Here is a 19,341-nt window from a genome sequence, read left to right as displayed (position 1 = left end):
TGCAAAATCTCCTGTACAAGAAATCTTCAAATTCTAAAACTAGTGGGGATGACTCTTCAATTTCCTTTGAAACAGAAGTAGCCATCATACGCTTGCCAGGTTTGAGGAGGAGGCAGTAAGAATAAATAAACATACCAGTGACCCTTTGCAAAGAAGGTCTGGGGTCTCTTCTCTTGTAATCAGTGATTTTTCTTACCCTAATGAAACCCACATGCTTCCGATGAAAAGAATGGCTGGCATTCAAGCCATTTGCAAATTCTGCCTAGGGGTAAAGGGAAAGAAAGAAAAAAGCTGTGCCCCACATCATTAATTTTAAATATCCTATTCTGTTTTATTTTCAGAATGAAATGGTATGGAACAGTGTAATGAGCAATAGAAATATGGAACCAAGAAGCAATTATATCTTCAAAGGAGCAAAATGAGAGCAAATAAAAGGCCTTGCACAAGTTAGCATACAAACAGGCAGATCAGAACATCATTTACAGAGTCCAAATCATGCCTGTTGGTTATGTCTGTAAATTATCTTTCACAAACATCATGTTATATCTCTGGAGACTCATTTCTGGGTTATAATAAAAATTGGATTTCTCAAGAGGCCCTAAAACATCTCAAATTCAGTTTTGACACTATTGAGTGCTTCTAATCTGTAGCCATTGTGCCAGGCACTAGGGAAGAAAGATAACTTGGGCATAGCGTCTACCTTCTAAGGGCTTACAGTCTAGTAAAGAAGACAGAGCTATAAGCAAATAGCGATAATGTAATATATGCTGGGTAACAGAAGATGGTGCATTTAATTCTAATACATTCACATTTATTTAAAAAGATAGGAAAAAGTTTTACAAGGAGGTAGGCAGGAACTGAAGCCATGCAGTGCAAGAAAAACTGGGACCAGCTAGACTGTATGGAGGCTGTCTTCAATCATTCTGTCAGAAAAGTGCCCAAGAGCCACTTCAGGGGTGGATGGGAATCAGAATTCAGCACCCTGTCTGAAACTTGGGACTGAGCCAAAGTTCTCCCCAAGTGAACTGGCACAAAGACAGCTCAAAGTTGTCAGAATCTTTCTGCTTGAAGTAACAGAGAGCAATGAGATAGATAGATATATTAGATGGAGTCTTACTCTGTTGGTCTGGCAGGAGTGCAGTGGCATGATCTGGCTCACTGCAACCTCTGCCTCCCGGGTTCAAGTGATTCTCCTGCCTCAGCCTCCTGAGTAGCTGGGATTACAGGTGCGCCCCACCACACCCAGTTAATTTTTTTGTGTCTGTGTAGTTTTAGTAGAGATGGGGTTTTGCCATGTTGGCCAGGCTGGTCTTAAACTCCTGACCTCAGGTGATCCGCCCACCTCAGCCTCCCAAAGTGTTGGAATTACAGGCATAAGCCACTGTACTTGGCCAGAAAGCCATGATTCTCATATAAAAACAGGAATTGGACCTATGCTGTGCATAAGTAGTATATCCAAAAATCGTGCTATATAATAGAGCAAAATGCCTAAACCTTTATTTGAAGATCTGGTTCAGAACTGTGCATCTCGGAGAACCAGACTGATGTAGCAATGAAACCATGCAACAGGAAGGAGAACGCATGATAAAAATTTCTATTCATGATCAGTTTTCATGCAAAAATTACGAAGCACATGATGACATACATAATAATGAGAGCTGATTGGCAAATCCAATAAATAGGATAAATCACACGTAAGGAAATAGAAATAGTGGAGTAACTTACCAAGGTGTTTAAAACAAGTTTGTCTACGATCCTCAAAGAGATAAAGAAATAGCATTTTTTTTTGGCATGGGAGTGTCTGTCTCTTCATTTGTTTATAAGAATGTTTAGTCACATATCTAGGTAGAATAGCATTCATAAACTGACAATAAGTCTTTACATTAATGAAGGCATATACAAAAACTGAACTAAAAATTATTGAAAATAAAAAATTGAGTAAAAAACTTAGTATATATAATTAAATAGTAGGCAAGATGAGATAGAGAATCTGCACATTGGAAAAGAAAATTAAATAAATTTGATGGAAGCTGACTAAATACCCATTCGAATTTTTCTTCCTGGGCACATAAGAAAATCATATTTTCTGGATGTTCTGGTAATGGTATTGGGGTCATGTGATTGGAATATGGATGAAAGTAATATGTATGCTTTCAGGTCTGGCCACAAAACATCCTGGAAGATCATCTCCTTCTTTGGAGGTCATGAAGGCCACATGTTGATGATGGCAGCATCACAAGGTGAAAGGAAGTTAAATCCCTGAGTCATGAGAGGAAATCTTCCCAAAGAGCCCTCAACCTGCATCAAACTGTGGCAAAGGCAAGAAATACACTTTGAATGCAATAAAATAACTACATAGAAAAATGAAACTGAGATTATAGAGGATCATCTGAGAAGTTCAAACATATGTATAATTGGTGCTCCCAACAGGATAGTTCAAATAGGGGAGAGAAAATATTATGAGGGATAAGAGACTGAGAAATTTCCATAATTAAAAAAAGACATAAATCTTTAGATTTTTTTTAAAAGTCATTCAATAATGGTTTATTGAAATAGTTAATTTCACCAAAATTATTCTAAAAAACAAATTGAGCAAACTTTAGAAATACATGAGGCTGGGTGCAGTGGCTCACTCCTGTAATCCCAGCACTTTGGGAGGCCGAGGTGGGTGGATCACGAGGTCAAGAGATCGAGACCATCCTGGTCAACATGGTGAAACCCTGTCTCTACTAAAAATACAAAAAATTAGCCGAGCATGGTGGCGCGTGCCTGTAATCCCAGCTACTCGGGAGGCTGAGGCAGGAGAATTGCCTGAACCCAGGAGGTGGAGGTTGCAGTGAGCTGAGATTGCGCCATTGCACTCCAGCCTGGGTAAACAAGAGCAAAACTCCGTCTCAAAAAAAAAAAAAAAAGAAAAGAAATACATGGTAATTTTTTAACCATTCATTCTTTCATACAAAATATGTTAAGAACTCACTATGGATCACATTTATTCTTTGAAACTTAGAGTTTATAATATATTGGGAAATCAGAAAAGTCACTGGCAATTAGTATGGAGAGCATAGTATAGAGAAAGGAGAGATTGAGGACATCCTGGCATAAAATGGCATAATACATGAAAAAAGATATGAATAATGAATTAAGGTTAGAGTGAAGGAGTAAAGGAGACATGTGAGCAAGTAGCTGGAGATAATACTAGAATAGTAGGCAAGGGCCAGATTCTAAACGGACAGATTTGAAAAATAGCTTGAAACCTTAGAAGCAACATTCTCACTAGATGCTTTTAAGCACAGGAAAAGATTTTTCTTTTTGGTGGGGGGATGGAGTCTCGCTCTGTTGCCCAGGCTGGAGTGCAGTGGCATGATCTTGGCTCACGGCAACCTCCACCCCACAGGTACAAGCGATTCTCTTGCTTCAGCTGTCCATGTAGCTAGGATTACAGGCATGCACCAGCACGCCCAGCTAATTTTTGTATTTTAAGTAGAGACAGGGTTTCACCATATTAGCCAGATTGCTTTCAAACTCCTGACCTAAAGTGATCCACCTGCTTTGGCCTTCCAAAGTGCTGGGATTACAGGTGTGAGTCACCATGTCTGGCCATAGGAAAAGATTTTTATTTTTGTTTTTGTTTCTAAATTTTTAATTTCCATAAGTTTTGGGGAGAACAAGTGGTGTTTGGTTACATGAATAAGTTCTTTAGTGGTGATTTGTGAGAATTTGTTGCACCCATCACCCGAGCAGTATGCACTGCACCCAATTTCAGGTCTTTCATCCTTCACCCCCTTCCCACCCTTTTCCTCTCATTACACTAAGTCCACTGTATCATTTTTATGTCTTTGCATCCTCATAGCTTAGCTCCCACTTACGAGTCAGAACATACGATATTTGGTTTTCCATTTCTGAGTTATTTCACTTAGAATAATAGCCTCCAATCTCATTCGGGTTGCTGCAAATGCCATTAATTCACGCCTGGAAAATGGCTTTCTAAAAACAAATCCCTGCCCCACTCTGCTATCTGAAATACCAGCACAACTCTAAGGAGCCTGGATTTTGACTTGGACAAAGCATTTTGCATACCTCTCCAAAGCACACACACAAGAGGAGAAGCATCTTAGCCAGGTTGCACCATTGCTGTGATTCATTTCTCTTGTTTGTGACATACTGCCTTCCTTACCAGACAAGAATTTTTCTTTCGGTTGCTCTACGACCAGGCTTTTATTATGACAAGTAGAAAAATGGGTAAAATGCAAAACTGAAAAAAAAATGGAGAAGAAATGGGCCAAAAATGGGGCAGAGTATGAGAATACGGTGGGAAGACTAAGGGGCAGGAAAAAGGGTCAGCTGTAGGGTGGCTGGGCCATGAGGAGTTAGAGACAGTCAGTTACTTGGGGAAGAAAAGTTTTAAAGAGAGAGAAAAAAAGATTCCATTGTGAGGAATGGGACTGAAGAAAGTTTTAGAAGTGAATTTATTTTTAGAGATAAAGTCTAGGTACATTGCTCCAGCTGGTCTGGAACTCCTGGGCTTAAGCAATCCTCCTGCCCTGGCCTCCCAAAGAGCTGGGAATATAAGTGTGAGCCACTGTGCCTGGCCTAAAAAGTGAATGCTTAGGAAATCTTTCCCTGAGTTGTACAATATGACATATTACTACCTCAGGACACCTCAGAAAAGACTGTTGTTACTTTTCAGTGCTTTTAGATTTCGATTTTTATTTCATTTGAAGGTAATATTGGCCACGAGGGAGCCTAGTTTTACTTGGGTTACATATTCATACCCTGTTTCCTAATATGAAAGTCCCAGGCACACAGTCCACATGATTGGAAAAGAAGCCTATTGCTACATGAGGAAGGAGAATGAGCAGCCAGCAGTAGCTCACAAGCAGTCAGTGTCTAGAGAAGGGAGAGCACTGGGCGGTGTGGGGTTAATGGAGACAAATTTCAGCCACTTCATCATTTTGACCAGATCCATTCTCGTTGTACAAATGGCCACAGGCCTTGGAGAAATGAGATGACACCTGCATGATATAAATTGTGGTCAAGGGAGAATTTGTTAAAAGGTGAAAATTTGACCCACCCTGCTGGGCTATACTAAGACTGTTACTCTCCTTAGATGCATCCTTGGAACTCGGAGGGACTGGAGAAATGCCCCTTGGGGAGGGTAAGTTACTTTAGAAGTTCTGAGGGTGGGAAAGAAGATTGGTTCTTCGGATGAAATAATCAGAGCAGTGCCAGGCAGATAGGCCAGGAGGGAAACATGTGCAGAGCTGGTTCTTTATTCATCTTGCATGAGAGGATTGAGAAAAATGGCAAACATTCCCTCTGGCAGAAAGAGAATTTGTATATAGGCAGCAGTCGTACCTTCTCCGGAGATGTTGGCCTTTCTCTTCCTGGAAAGGTCTGACAAGTGGCTCTGAAGTATGGAAATGACTCTCACTGGAGACATTCCAGAGTCTCCTTCCAGCCACAGACATTCTAAGCTGGCTCCCAGAATCTCCTGTGACCATTTGAAGGACTCAAGTGAGGACTGTAAGCAGCTCAGGATGTGAATGGCGACAGTGTTTTTTGAGAACGAGGGCAGTTATGTTCAGAATAAAAATATCTAGGCCACAAATAGGGCTTTGATTCTCAGTTCCCTTGGTGCAGGCAGGAGCTCACTGGTCAGAGGAATTATGGATGTCCTGGTACCTAAGATGGTATTTCTTTTTATGCTTATTCATTCCCTGAGCACACAGCCATTTCCTCCAGGTTGAGCAGCCCGGGCACGCTGTCAGTGGGATAATGGCAGAAAACTCAATAGCTAGAGCTTTGGCCATTTCCAAATACCTGACATTGACCTCAAAGCATGTGGGGAATGATGATTGAGGTGTATGTACTATAGAGAATTCTCTCATGCTACACAGGACTGTCTAGATCCTGGGTGGTTAAGGCACGATGGTCCTCCTCCTGACATAACCAGGTGTCAGGCTGCTACCTGAAAGGCCTTCACACCCCAAGGCCAAGTCTGGGTCCTCCCTGGGTCCCAGGCTTCTCACTCTACTGCTGGGGAGCCTCTGTTAAGGCTGTGCAGTGCCTCTGCCATGCCCTACACTTAGGTCCAATTTGGACAATTCACTTGCCAAGCCTAAGTACAAACCTTCCTTGTTTCACCCATAAACAGAAAATCTCTCCTTCCACACAATAGCTTTGACCATTCACCTTTTCAAATTAATGAGGGAATTCAGTCCTCTAGGGGTATAAGAGGTCCTGGTATCGACTCTGCCTCCTCCTAGAAGCCACTCCTCCTTCCTCTTTCACCAGTTGGGCCAATTGTCATTCTCTGTGGTTGATTAATTGGTTTATTATGCTCAGGTCTCGTGTTTTGTTTTTTTTTTTCTAGACATTTCTCCAAAAGGGCTTAAATGCACAGATAGAATAGCACAGCAATTAAGCATGCGGGCTTCAAGCCCATGTGAAAACCTTGCTACAACTATTAACTATGTTACTATAGGCAAGTTTTACCCTATCACGGCTAAGCCTTGATTTCCCCATCCATAAAGTAGGAATAAAAATAACAGCATCTAATTCAGAGAACTCTTGTGAGCGCTGGATGAGAAAATGGCATGTGGAAAACTACATGGTAAGATCTCCAAGTCCATCTGCTGTTGGCATTATTTCTTATTGTATGCCAGCTCCTCAAAGGGCCCACACTGTAGTCACCAGACTCTAGTGGAAGAAAGGACATAAATTACCAACTTTCATTCAGGGTAATAAATGCTATGATAGAAATACAGTTCATTTTCATTATTCGTGAATTCTGGACTTGCTGATTTGCCTTCTTACTAAAATTTTTAATCTCCGTATCGACACTTGCGTCACATTTGGGGTTGTTTGTGGACCTGTGAGAGGTGGGACATTTGAGTTGCCTGACATGCATATTCTTAGCTGAGGTCAAACAAGGCAATGCTCTGTCTTTCTGTTTCAGCTCTCATACTGTAAACAAATGTCTCTTTCATGGTCTATTTAGTGCCATGTTGTGTGTGTGTGTGTGTGTGTGTGTGTGTGTGTTTTGCATTTTTGTGCTTTTAGTTGTTTGTTTCACTCTGTAAAATGACCCCAAAGCATAGTGAAGTGCTGTCTCCTGTCCCTCAGCACAGGTTGGCTGCGATGTGCCTTACAGGGAAAATATGCTTGTTAGATAGGCTTCATGCAGGGGCGAGTCACAGTGCTGTTGGCCATGAGTTCAAAATTAAAGAATCAACAATCTAAAGTAAATACGATGTTTTTAAAACAGGAAACAAGGTTATGCATTGGTCAGTTGGTGAAAATGTCACCAGAAGCTCGCAGGAAACTGGCCCTGCAACTTTCCTAGGAGCAGTGGATCCATATTTACTAATTCAGCACAGTGGTGATTTTATAGAACGTAATGACCACAATAAGAAGAATCAATTGTACGTGGAAAGAATGCAGAGGAGAGTCTCTCAGCTCTGCCAGAGGCAGGGACTTCTTGGCAGAGGGACTTCTGAGTTGGTTTGGCAAAGGACCCCAAGGCCAGGTCTGGGTCCCCTCTGGGTGCCAGCCTTGTCCCTCTGCTGCTGGGGAGCCTCCACCAAGGCCCTGCGGTGCCTATGCCACTGCCTCAGGCAGTTAGGTCCAATGCAAACAATTCATTTGCCAAGGCTAAGTACACATCTTCCTTGTTTCAGCTGTAAACAGAAAATCCTTCCTTCCACACAATAGTTTTGACCATTCACTTTCCTGGTGGATCCAGGATGGCAGTGACATGTGCAAAGCCCGAAGGCCTGGGGGGCACATTTGTCAACCACTGAGATAGATGCCCAAAGACAATCCAGGGTTCTTTCATTTAACGAGTATTTACTGAACACATTCTAAGTGTCAGGCATGTATGAATGAGGGTGGAGAATGAGGGGCAGAGGTAGGTGGGGCCATTGATACAGACCCTGGACGCCATGCTAAGGGGTCTGGACTTGATCCCATGTGCCATAGAGGATTACCAAAGGTTTATAGGCTGGAGTACGGAATGAGTAAATGTGGCCAGGGAGCAAAAGGCCTGGGTAAAATTAACGTTTTAAGAAAAATCTCTTTTTCTTCTTTATTTCTTCTAAAAAATAAAACAGAATACATGTGCAGAACATGCAGGTTTGTTAATAGGTATACGTGTGCCATGGGGGTTTGCTGCACCTACTGACCCATCCTCTCAGTTTCCTCCCCTCACTCCTCACCCACCACCAGGCCCTGGAGTGTATATTGTTTCCCTCTCTGTGTCCATGTTAAACATTCTCTTTCAAGACATGAACACTTTTCAAAAAAGACAGACATGGGGCCAACAAGTATATATTTTTTTAAAACTCAATATTATGGATCATTAAAGAAATGCAAGTCAAAACCGCAATGAGATACCATCTCACACCAGTCAGAAAAGCTATTACTAAAAAGTCAAAAAATAACAGATGCTGGCAAGGCTGCAGAGAAAGGGGGATGCTTATGCACTGTCGATAGGAATGTAAACTAGTTCAACCATTGTAGAAGGCAGTGTGGCAATTCCTCAAAGAACTCAAAACAGAAATACCATTTGACCCAGAAATTCCATTACTAGGTATATACCCAAGGAATATAAATCATTCTACCACAAAGACACATACATGAGAATGTTCACTGCAGCCGTATTCACAAGAGCAAAAACAGGGAATCAACCTAAATGCCTATCAATGATAAATTGGATCAAGAAAAGGTGGTTGTATACACCATGGAATACTATGCAGCCATAAAAAATAACAAGAACATGTCTCTTGCACGAACATGCATGCGGCTGGAGACCATTATCCTTAGCAAACTAACACAAGAGCAGAAAACCAAATACAGCATGTTCTCATTTATAAGTAGGAGTTAAATTATGAGAACACATGGCTACGACGAGGGGAACAACACACACTGGAGTCTACTTGAAGGTGGAAGGTGAGAGGAAGGAGACGATCAGAAAAACTAACTTTTTTTCTTTTGAAACCAAGTTTCACTCTAGTCACCCAGGCTGAGTGCAATGGCATGATCTTGGCTCACTGTAACCTCTGTCTCCAGGTTCAAGCAATTCTCCTGCCTCAGCCTCCCAAGTAGCTGGGATTACAGGCATGCTCCATCACATCCAGCTAATTTTTGCATTTTTAGTTGAGACGGGGTTTCACCATGTTGGTAGGGCTGGTCTTGAACTCTTGACCTCAAATGATTCACCCACCTTGGCCTCCCAAAGTGCTGGGATTACAGGTGTGAGCCATTGCACTCAGCCAGAACAAAATAACTATTGAGTACTAGGCTTAGTGCCTGGGTAATGAAACAATCTGTACCACAAACTACTTTGACATGAGTTTACCTAAATAACAAACCTACACATCAGAAGAAATAACTATTGGATACCAGGCTTAGAACCGGGAGATGAAATAATCTACAACAAATCCCAGTAACATGGGTTTACCTAAATAACAAACCTGCACATATACACCTGAACCTAAAATAAAAGTTTTAGAAAATGTTTTTTAAAAAACATTTTCTTTCAGTTACCCAGCAGAATAAGCAGCCCAAAGAAGCTATGGGTTCCCTCCCTGAAACTATCGAAGGACAATAGAAGTCTCTGGTTCTCAAGGCCAGAATGTGTTACATCTTTCCTTAACCACCTTCAAGGGCCTTTCCTGTGCTTGGAATTAAGTACAAATAGCTTCAGTCTTTCTGATTCAGACTTTGGTTCTCTCTTTAGTCCACCTGTAGCCATTTCCTCATTAGACCAGCCACATGGAACTTCCTTTGGGTCTTCGAATGAACCATGCTCTCTCTTGTCCCCAAGTGTTTGTTGTATTTTGCCCGGAATGCAGATCCCCCTTTCCCAATCCTTACTTGCAACATGCACCTTGCTAACTCTATTCATTCTCTAGGTTTCAGCTTGAAACTCACTTTCTCCAAGAAATCATACCTACATGTGTTTCTTTCTTTCTTTCTTTTTCTTTTTTTTAGGAGAGGAAGAAAGAGGAAGAAAAAAAGGGAGAGAGAACAGGAATGTAGCTTTATTCTAAAAATGGGTATTAATAATGGCCGATCAATATTTTGTGTATTTAAGGTGGAGAATGTATATTTTGTGTATTTAAAGTGGAGAGCTCTATAAATATTTATTAAGTTTACTTGTTCCGGATCTGAGTTCAAGTCCTGGATAACCTTATTAATTTTCTGTCTCGTTGAGTCTAAATCTCTTTATGAGTCTTATGCATCTGGGTGTTAGGATCGTTAGCTCTTATTGTTGCATTGATCCTTTTACCACTGTATCTTTGTTGCTTTGAAATCTATTTTATCAGATGCAAGAATTGCAACTCCTGCTTTTTATTTATGTATTTATTTTTGCTCTTCATTTGGTTGGTAAATCTTTCTCCATCCCTTTGTTTTAAGTCTTTCTGTATCTTTGGATGTGAAATGGGTCTGGATGTAGCATATCGTTAGGTTTTGGCTGTATCTTTTGATTGGGGGATTTAGTTGACTTAAATTTAGGGTTACTGCCATTTGATGTTAACTGGCTATTTTATCCATTCATTGTTGTAAATTCTTCTTTATGTTGATGCTCTTTACTTTTTGGTATATTTTTAGAAAGGCTAATACTGGTTTTTCCTTTCTATGTATAATGCTTCTTTTAGAAGCTCTTGTAAAAACAGCCTGATGGTAATAAAATCTCTGAGTACTTGCTTGTTCATAAAAGATTTTATTTTTCCTTCAATTGTGAAGCTTAGTTTGGCAGGATATGAAATTCTGGGCTGAAAGTTCTGTTCTTTAAGGATGTTGAATATTGGCCCCCACTCTCTTCTGGCTTGTAGGGTTTCTGTTGAGAGATCTGCTGTAAGTCTAACAGGCTACCCTATGTGGGTAACCTGACCTTTCTCTCTGGCTGCCCTTAGTATTTTCCCCTTTGTTTCAACCCTGGTGAATCTAACAATTATGTGCCTTGGGGGTGTTCTTCTTGAGGAATATCTTTGTGGTGTTCTCTGTATTACCTGGGGTTGAATATTGTCCTGCTTTGCTAGATTTGGAAAGTTTTCCTGAATGATATCCTGAAGAGTATTTTCCAGCTTGGATTCATTCTCTTCGTCGTATTCAGGTACACCTATCAAACTTAAATTAGGTCTTTTCACATAGTCCCATATTTCTTGGAGACTTTGCTCATTCCTTTTTATCCTTTTTTCTCTATTCTTGTCTTCTCGTCTTATTTCATTAAGTAGGTCTTCAACCTCTGATTTCCTTTCTTCTGCTTGATCAATTTGGCTATTCAAACTTGTGCATATTTTGCTAAGTTTTTGTGTTGTGTTTTTCAACTCCGTTAGTTCATTTATATTCCTCTCTGTATTGTCTATTCTTGTTAGCATTTTGTCAAACCTTTTTTCAAAGTTCTTAGTTTCTTTACATTGGGTTAGAACAAGTTCTTTTAACTCCCAGAAGTTTCTTATCATCCACCTTCTGAAGCCTACTTCTGTTAATGGCACACAGTCCTTTTCCATCAGGGCTTGTTCCGTTGCTGATGAGGAACTGTAATCCCCTGTAGAGGGAGAGGGGTTCTGATTTTGGGTATTCTCATCCTTTTTTCTCATACCTACGTATGTTTCTATATGATCGTCTTCATCCTGAATTGTCGTGCTTGATTTTATTGTCCATCTTTGCTGTGGTAGTCAGTTCCAGCTGCTCTAATACAATACCATAGACCATGTAGTTTAAACAACAAACTTACTTCTCAGAGTTCTGGAGGCTGGGAAGTCTGAGATCAAGGTGCCAGCAGATCTGGTGCCTGTTGAAGGCCCTCTTCCTGGTTTGCAGATGACCCTCTTCTCCACGGGTCCTCACATGGCACAGAGCAGAGCATAAGAGTGAGCTCCTGTGTCTTCTTTTGTAAGGACGCTGATTCTGTGGGCCCCACCTTCATAACCCAGTTACCTCCCAAAGTCCCCACCCTCTAATACCATCACACTGGGGGATAGAAAGGGGGACGTTGGGAGGTAACGGGACTATGAATGTATGAATATATATGAATTGGGAGGGACGCAAACACTCAGTCCCTTGCACTTGGCAATCGACCATAAACTTGGAAAGGGCAGGGACTGCGTATGTCCGATTTACTGTTTCTCTCCCTAGTATTTAGTGCCTGACACTTAGTGTCAGGTGCCTCTGAGCCCAAACAGAGGGAAACAAACAAGTTCACCTCGGGGTACTTGGGCGTTTAGCTCCCCTAGCCTAGGGATTACTGGGGTTTTCCATTACGTTAAAGGTTAAATGTTCCATTCTCCACTCTGGGGACTGTACTGTTCCCTGAGATCCAGGTTTCCTCAAGCCCTACTCTTCTAATGATGATAAAGTTGCTGAGGGTGCTGAGTTTGCCCTCCAGCCATCAGGGTCCTCCTTGAACTATGAAACAATTCTTCTCAAATGCACAAAGTACACTTAAATGTCTACAATTATAGTTGCATTTTCTAAAAGGACACTAATTATCTTTAATTCATGGATTATACTTACTGCCTGGGAGCAAGAAACTGAAAAGCACCTTGCATTGGTGGGGAGGCGTTCTGCTTCTTTGCCTCCCAGTGGGTCTTGTTGGAGTTCCTGCTACTCACGCTTCAAGTTCCACCTCCCATCCTGCCCCACTATGGGAGGTCATTCACCCTGATCTCTAGGAAACTAAAGAGAGGGATGAAACATTTGACTAGTGCAAGGTAAGTCTCAGAAAACATCAATGTCTTATTTTGGTGATTGGTCTTGTAGGTTCAGAAACATGATTTTTTATTACATTTGTGGCTGGTCTGATTACTCACTTATGCAGGTCAGACTCATACGAGACTGAATCAGCACCAGAAAGTGGACTGTTTTCACTTGGTATGTGGAGTTTGCACTCCCAGAATTTGGAATTCTGGGAGTTGTGATTCAGGGCATTCCTGTCCTCATATCCTAGAAGATCAAAGAACATTATATCCTCTCTTTTTCTTAGAGATGGGGTCGCGCCCTGTTGCCCGGGCTGGTTTCAAACTACTGGGCTCAAGTGATTCTCCCGCCTCAGCCTCCAAAACTGCTGGGACTACAGACATGTGGCACCACGCCCAGCTGTCTCTTGAAGAGTGTTTTAGGCTAGCTGTACCCCGACAAAGCAGGGAGAACATGGATTACTCTTCTCTCTTTTTAAAGGACTGAGGTTTTACCTGAATGTCATGATTGACTAGATTTTGGAGTCCTTAGTTACAATTTAAGAGGCTGGAGTAAGTCAGAGTTACGTTTAATTTACTGTAATCCTAATAATCAAATTTAGATGGATACATCACATAAGAATTTTCACTGAAAACGGGAGTAACTTTAGTAAAGCCTTAACCTGTTCACGGTTGGGGCTCAAATTTGGACCTAGTGCTTAAGTCCAAACTTCAATCTCAGCTTATTTTCCTTTGTTATTGTCTCAGCCCAGGTTTCACAGAAGCAGAGTCCAAGACAGGGATTGGGAACATGTAATTTATTGAGGGAATGCTCTTTAGGGAAAACGGGTTAGAGAGGTAGAAGGAGCCAATCAGGGATGTGGTCTCAGGTGAAATCTAATCTCGGCCTGATCCACGAGGGGAGAAGTGCAGAAACAGAAACTGCATTGATGAGTGTCCCCCCCAACCCGTGCAGGAGGGGGACAGGATTTTGAATCCCCCTATCAGTCAGGCATGGCTATGGGTAAGGGAGGGGACAGTGGCCTGTAACTCATTGTGTATATCACTCTCATCTACCTGCCTCTACTATGCTGTGCTTGGCTTCACTCAGTTACTGATTAACTTGATGTTTTTCAAGTTTAAATCCTTTAGAAGAGCATTGTGAAATCCTGTATGCAAAAAGGATTTATCGAGTGCATTTATTGAGGTGGTGGCTCTGATTAGCTAAGAGCGGTTCTCCTGAGAAGGGGACAGCTGCGAGCTGTGAGCAGTGAGCAGCACACTCCCCTTGGAACAGCTGGGGGCTGGGTGTGCTGACTGGGAGGAGGCCCAGGTGTGGCACCGCAGCATCTACAAGGGTCCCCAATCCCGTGTTCCATCCCTCTCACCTCTGGGCATTCCCATCCATGCTCTGTTCCCATACATTCCCAGACGTGCTCTTTTGTCTGACTAGAACTTGTTTTCTTCTCTTTTTCATATTAGACATCACCCCCTCCAGGACACCTTTGCCAACCTTTCGCGACTAGTCTAGACTTTCCTGTGTTTTCCCATCTACACAGCATTCCATCTTAGAGCTGGCAACCTGCTTATCTGGGCCCATCTTAACCGTGAGCTCCAGGAATTCAGAGACCACATCTGTCTTGGCTTCCTCTCTATGTAACACTTGGACTCATTTCTGGCACTCAATAAATGCTTTTTGTAAACAGAATTTCGTAACGCTCTTCTAAAGGATTCAGACTTGAAAAACATCAAGTTATAATCCGTAATTGAGTGTAGCCAGGTACAGCCCAGTAGAGGCAGGTAGGAGAGAGTGATGCACACACTATGCCCCCATCGTCATGAACTGTGAGAGAGTTTTCAGGGGAAAGTCGTGCTTGTGTTGAACAACACTGTTTTGCACTGATGAGCACAGTGAACTTTGTGACATATTTCTCCTCTTTGCTTTGGAGGCTTGCAAGCCCAGAGCCCGAGCGCCTGATTAGGTAAAGGGGGAGAAATTTCTAATTTTAAATATTGGCACCACAATTCCTTTCAAGGAAAACACCTTGAAGCCTTCAAAGAAGTGAAGCCCCAGGGGTGCGGTCAAGACTTGAAGAAGCAAGTAAAATGAAGAGATGAGTACAGCAATTCAGGAGAGGAGGCAAACAGCACAGGAAGAGTGGGCTGGGGACCAGGGCAAAGAGGGCGGATGCCAGAGCAACATGGCCAAGGTCCATTGAAGAAGATGAGTCACAGAGAAATTCCCCATGAGATTAAGAGCAAGAATGCCAATTATTTTCAGTTGGTATGGTCCTAAGTGTGAACCCATTCTGTTGTCTTGAGCCTTTAGCAAAGGCTGCTACTCATATATATTAGGGCCAGGGGAATTTCTGGTCTGGTTAGGGGTCATGTGGTGCAGAGAAGAATCAGCCCATGCTAGGGGTGAAGGATTCACACACTGGAACACAGAGCAAATGGAAGTTCCACTCCAGGGGTCACCAGGAAAAATACAAGTTACTGCCCCTACAATTCCCTGCAAAACGAGAGGAATCATAGGCTGTGTGAAGGACAGGGTTTGAGCCAATTTCACTTGAATCTTAAAGGATGGGATTAACTCAAGTGGTCCTTTTGTTAGAATTCTGTTTTAACAAGTATTGTTCTCTAATTCATAAATCAAAACACTGGAATTCACAGATACCTAATTCAACTTTTCATTTACAGTAGACTAAGGCACAGAAAGGTAAAGCTCCTTTCCCCCTTACAGTCTCTATTTCTTCACCTTTAGAGGTTTCGATTGTTAATTTTATAAATGTTAACTCACAAGCAAGATTATAAATTCTGCAAAGGCAAAGGTCATATTAAACAAATGACCTTCCTTCCTTCCTTCCTTCCTTCCTTCCTTCCTTCCTTCCTTCCTTCCTTCCTTCCAATATTTTTGTAGAGACAGGGCCTTGCTCTGTTGCCCAAGCTGGTCTCGAACTCCTGGATTTAAGTGATCCTCCCGCCTTGGCTTCCCAAAGTGCTGGGATTAGAGACATGAGCCACCATGCCTGGCCAACAACTGGGATTTCTATAGCATTTAACAAGTATTAGACAGCAGTGAGAAGGGGCCAGAAATGAACCCTTGAGAGGTAAAGGAGCAATAAACTAACTGCTTCCCCTCACCTTTCTAGAAAGCTCTTCTTCTTCCTGGTGCAAATGAAGTGTTTACCTCCCTGCTCTTAAGAAGATTACCAGGTCTCTTAGGTGGAAGGCTTCAAAGCGAATTGTTCTTGCTATTACTGATCTTTCTTTTCTTTTCTTTTTTTTTAAAAAAAAAACAGAATCTCGCTCCGTCACCCAGGCTGGAGTACAGTGGTGCAATCTTGGCTCACTGCAACCTCCAACTCCCAGGTTCAAGTGATTCTCCTGCCTCAGCCTCCCGAATAGCTGGGATTATAGGCATGCACCAGCACGCCTGACTCATCTTTTTGTATTTTTCGTAGAGACAGGGTTTCACCATGTTGGTCAGGCTGGTCTCGAACTCCTGACCTCATATAATCTGCCCACCTCTACCTCCCAAAGTGCTGGGATGAAAGGGGTGAACCACCTCACCCAGCCTGATCTTTCTAAAGAGCAGCCTAAATGCTGTTTACAATTCTTTAACTCCTCTTCTGTTTAAACATTCGGAAGCTTTCCTCTGAACTGGAGAGACAGTAACCTACCAGGAAAGAAACTACTTCCTGGCTTTCAATACTAAAGCCCAAACAAAGGCAATAATAACTCGTAATTATTTGTTGAGAGTTTGAAATTCAACCCCAACCCTTCTTCTGAATTCACCAGATCCTTTTAAAGTGCTAAGCATAGCGGTTTGGCCGGCAACCGCAGCCATAGAAAGCCTTCTTCATTTTTTAAATATTAGAAAACTGGAGTTTGAAAAAGCACAAAAACCTTCTTTCCCTTCTTTGGGTAAACAGCAAGTAGGTGAGTTAACAGCATGATCTAATGGCTATCATTTCTCATGCTAATCTGGCCAAGAGCCTCTGTACAGTTTATTAAAATTTGCATTTTGTCTGTACACCTTAAAGGGAGAATGTTAAATGTGTGTATCCTTAAAAATAATTATACACTTTTTTTGTTAAAGAAAAATATGCTGAATTCCTCTTTCCCTTTTCCTAGCACCCTCATAAGTAGAGTGTGAAAAAGGAGACAATGCGGAGAAGCTTCTTGTTTGGGAAGGTTTAACTCAATTTAAATTCCTTCCTGTATAAATGGTCAAATTCAGGAAGGAATGGCTTCAACAAGAGCCACGTGCACCCTCTGCTGGCGATCAGAGGGCCAAGGAAAGCATTTGAAAGGCCAAGGAAAGCAACTCCTTTCAGTGTGAAACCGGCCAGCAAGGGAGACGAGAAGGCCAAACTCAGAAAGTTAAAATCCCTGCTTTCACTAGAAGATATGAAACAGAAAGCTTCAGTGACCTCACTCGCAATGGTGTTTTTCTTTGTGATAATCTTCCTTAAACACATAATCCTAGCTCAACATTTTTTTGTGAAGCTGATCTATACATGAAAAAGTACAGCTGTAAGAAAGGCCTGGTTTGTCTCATTTGGGTGGCAAAAGGTCCTGACTGGCTGACTTGAGAACCAAAAACATCTAGCACTTCTGCTCAGGCTGTGTCAGAGTGCATTACTTTCTGGTCTTCCTTGGAGGGATATAAGTCCCATGAGGCCAGAGACTGCGTCATCATCAGTGCAGGATTCTCAGCCCAGACTCAGTGCCTAGCACGTAACAGGGATGTGAGAAACATCTTCCGAATGAATAAGAAACTATGAAGAGGGTTCTGGATGCAAGGTGCCTATGGGGCTGACTTGCATATAAAGCACACGCAAGGCAGGTTTCGTAGGCCATACTCAGCTTATTAAGAAATTTTTTCTCACTTTTAAGATTTGTTTCCTTCAAGTTTAATTCTAGATTCAGGGGGTATGTGTGCAGGTTTGTTACATGGATATTGCGATTACTGACCTCTCTTTTTTTTTTCGAGACAGAATCTCGCTCTGTCACCCAGGCTGGAGTGCAGTGGTGCGATCTTGGCTCACTACAACCTCTGCCTTCCAGGTTCAAGCGACTCTCCTGCCTCAGCCTCCCGAGTAGCTGGGATTACAGGCATGTACCACCACCATGCCCAGCTCATCTTCTTGTATTAGAGACAGGATTTTACCCTGTCGGTCAGGCTGGTCTCAAACTCCCAACCTCAAATGATCTACCCACCTCAACCTCCCAAAGTGCTGGCATGATGCTGACATTTGGGATATGATAGAACCCGTCACCCGGGGAGTGAACACAGTATCCAATAGGTGGTTTTTCAACCTTTGCCCCTCTCCCTTGTCCCCACTTTTTGTAGTCCCCGGTGTCTATTGCTCCCACTTTTCTGTCCGTGTGTACCCTATGTTTAGCTTCCACTTACACATGAGAACATGCAGTATTTGGCTTTCTGTTTCTGGCTACTTCACTGAGGAGAATGACCTCCAGCTGTATCCATGTTGCTGCAAAGACATGATTTCATTTTTTATGGCCATACAGTATTCCATGGTGCAAATATACCACATTCCTTTATCCAATCCACCACTGATAGGTGCCTACTTGATTCCATGTCTCACTACTGTGAGTAGTGCTATGATGAACATATGGGTGTGTGTGTCTTTTTGGTAGAATGATTTATTTTCTCACTAAGAAACTGTTCATGAATGCAGCACATGTGGCTTCATGACTGTATTAGAATGGATTAATACTATCAGAATTATCAAATATTTGTCACTTAACAGCTTACAAAATGCCTTCACAGGTACTTCATTTAATCTCAATACAGTCCTGAGAGTTGGTGATTTCCCCTGTTTTCTAGAGGGGTCCCAAGCCTGAGAAAGCTGGAATGATACTCGTAGGACAATCAGGTCGTCAAGCTAAGATTCACACCTGTTTTCTGTCTCTTAGTCCTGCGCTTGTTCCGTGTTCTCTGAGCCTCCATAAGATGTATTGGTCACCTCCTATTCTCCGAGTTGGCTGAGGCTAAAATTAGAGGAGGTAGTTACAGCTTTTAAAGCTCAGCCTGGTAAGTCGCACCACGGACATCTTTTATTACTTTTGATATCCAGATGATGAGAATTATGAAGACTGAGCTGCATGACACCAAATGGGTTAATGATCTTTTTAATAGCTTTCTTTTCCCCACTCTTTCCCCAGGATGTTACACAGAGACTCGCAGCTTCCTGCGTCACAAAGGTTTGCTTAAATTGAGACTGTTGAACATTTCCCCAGAAAGTGCAAACTTAGAAAACCAGAGCTGGGTCAGCGGTCAAAGAGATTTACGAGTTAGGACCAGAATGACCCTAGTCCTTGTTTGCTCATGACTTGGTCGGTCTGTTTGATTTCAAGGAAAGCAAATGAAAAACCAGAAGCCAAATATTTACTTAGGTCCCGGCTTCAGTCAGAGAACAAACCTGTGAGGAGGCTGCTATCAGGAGGAGGAGTCATTTCATGTCTTTGTACACGTTGTTCCCTAGACTGCCCTTTTCCTCTCGGTTGCCAAACATGCCCCTATTCAGTCTTCAAGGCCCAGAGCAAATGCCACCTTTCTTGCCATCCTCCCCCTTAGCATCCTGCGCCTACACATCTCAGAGCCTTTGTCTAGCTGTATCTTAACTGT

General features: G+C 42.3%; 1 long non-coding RNA gene across 2 annotated transcripts in view; it reads left to right on the top strand.

Moving 5' to 3' along the window:
* Nucleotides 1-19,341, top strand: part of LOC128929077 (uncharacterized) — a 68,754-nt gene that overhangs the window by 9,775 nt on the left and 39,638 nt on the right. For both annotated transcript variants that reach the window (XR_013523060.1, XR_013523059.1), the window contains exons 2-4: nucleotides 2,158-2,319; nucleotides 17,687-17,804; nucleotides 18,630-18,747. This is a non-coding gene — a long non-coding RNA (uncharacterized LOC128929077). The remainder of the gene's footprint in view (nucleotides 1-2,157; nucleotides 2,320-17,686; nucleotides 17,805-18,629; nucleotides 18,748-19,341) is intronic.

This window comes from Callithrix jacchus, chromosome 10, assembly GCF_049354715.1.
Source record: "Callithrix jacchus isolate 240 chromosome 10, calJac240_pri, whole genome shotgun sequence".
In the NCBI taxonomy this organism is placed as follows: Eukaryota; Metazoa; Chordata; class Mammalia; order Primates; family Cebidae; genus Callithrix; species Callithrix jacchus.
This window is presented reverse-complemented; position numbering and strand designations above follow the sequence as displayed.